Consider the following 2,310-nt stretch of genomic DNA (forward strand, 5'->3'; position numbering starts at 1 on the left):
GTGTGACATAAATGACCCCGTGGTCACTCAGCTAGTAGGTCACATGAAGCCAGAATTTGAAAACAGATTTGTCTGACTCTGAAGATCCTGCTCTTAAATTAAATATTTTATTTTATTATTTTATTTTATTTTATTTACTTATTGCAGCCATAAAATTCTATTCTGATGCTATTCAATTTTTTTTAAAATTATCAGTTTGTCTAGCCAGCAGATCCTATTTGAATGTTTTATTCATTTAAAATAAAAATGTAAAATAATTCAGAATATGCATTTTCATTTTCTGCTATTTACCCCTGGCATCACTGTTGGCTTTAAGTTAATTTAATTTGTGTTAGGGCAGATTTTTCAATTGTAGAATGTTTACTATTAAATTTTCATTGGGAATTTGACCTTGTTCATGCAGAATTAGTTTATAACTGGACCCCAAAAAGATTATACATGGCTTGCGATGAATATATAGTGAGAATGTTGTTATTTATCCTCATATTGCTGTTCTTAAAAAATTAATAGACTTGATTTTTCTGGAACAGTTTTAGATTTACAGAATAATTGAGAAAATAGTGCAGAGAGTTCCCATATAAGCCCCCACATGGAAACACGGTTTCCTTTATTAGCATCTTGCATTAGTGTGGTGCATTTGTTACAATAAATGAACCAATACTAGTACATTAGTATTTACTAAACCCACAGTTTACATTAAGTTTCACTCTTTGTGTTATATTCTTCTATTGGTTTTACAAATATTTAATGTCATGTATCCACCATTACAATATCGTACAACATAGTTTAACCCTAAAGTTCCTTGTGTTTCACCTATTCATTCCTACCATTCTTGCTTTGAACCACTGGCAACCACTGATATTTTTACTGTCTCTATAGTTTTGCCCTTTCCAGAATGTTTAGCAATATGCATGTAAGTTTTCTCCATGTTATTTTGTGACTTGCTAATTTCCTTTAATTGTGGAATAATATTCCACAGAGATGTACTACAGTTTGTTTATCCATTCACCTAGTAAAGAACATCTTGGTTGCATCTATTTTTTATAAAACTGCTATAAACACCTGTATGTAGGTTTTTGTATTGACACATGTTTATAATTTAATTGGGTAAATACCTAGAAACATGGTTGTTGGATCATATGGTAAGACTACATTAAGTTTTGTAAAAAACTTCCAAAATGTCTTCCAAAGTAGATATGCCATTCAGTATTTGTATCAGCAATGAATGAGTTTCTGTTATTCCATATCTACTCTACTTAAGCATTTGGTATTGTCAGATTTTTGTTTGTTTGTTTGTTTTTGTTTTTAATTTTAGCTATTCAATGGGTGTTTGGCGGTATCTCATTGTTGTTTTAATTTGCAATTCACTGATAACATAATTTTGAACGTCTTTTCATATGCTTATTTGCCATCTGTGCATCTGCCTTTGTATGGTGTCTGTCTGTTCAGATCTTTTGCCCATTTTTAAAACTGGGTTGTTTAATTTCTCACTGTTGATTTTTAAGAGTTCTTTGTACATTTTGGATACAAGTCTTTATAGGAAGGGGAGAAATTTTTCTCTACCCTTCTAAGTTCTTCCAACTAGTCTAATAATCAAATTGACGTAAGACAAATTAACAAGAGAAAATAACCAAATTTAATCATGTATGTACATGTAGTAACCTCACATACATGAGAGAGTCAGAGACTTCACATTCAGAGACAGGTAAAATAAGGTACATATGACATTGTGAGCTAAGGATGAAGCAAAGTAGCTAAGGCTTCAGAAGAGAGGAGAGTCATTTACAGGATGATAAGATGAGAAATACTCAGTAATTAGAAGTTTTCCCTGCCCTATAGAGAGTTCATGAAAAGTTATTTCTGATAATAACTCTCATTATGAGCGAGGCCACAATTTAGATTCTTTAAGGCAGAGGTAAAAGTTTCTCTCCAGCCCACAGGGTCTCAGCCACTTTCAGCTCAAAAAATAAAAAAAAATAATAAAATAAATCACATGCCAAAGTGGCACATCCTGGGGAGGTTTGTTCTCAACTCCTTTGTTCTTTATTAGATATGTGTTTGGTAAATATTTTATTTTACACTGTGGTTTGTCTTTTCATTCTCTTTAGATATCATTTCTAATAAAAACATTATTAAATGCTTCAAATATCTCAATTAAAATGTCATCACTATCATCTCCTAAAAGTCATATAAGCAAATTGATTATTGATGAAAGTAATATAAATAAGAGCTCCAAATCACAGTTTTCATAAAATGACTGCCTGACTTGTTGAAAGATTTTTTTTACTCAAAAGAGATTTATGATCTCAG

Source organism: Pteropus vampyrus, unplaced genomic scaffold (assembly GCF_000151845.1).
Source record: "Pteropus vampyrus isolate Shadow unplaced genomic scaffold, Pvam_2.0 Scaffold9, whole genome shotgun sequence".
In the NCBI taxonomy this organism is placed as follows: domain Eukaryota; kingdom Metazoa; phylum Chordata; class Mammalia; order Chiroptera; family Pteropodidae; genus Pteropus; species Pteropus vampyrus.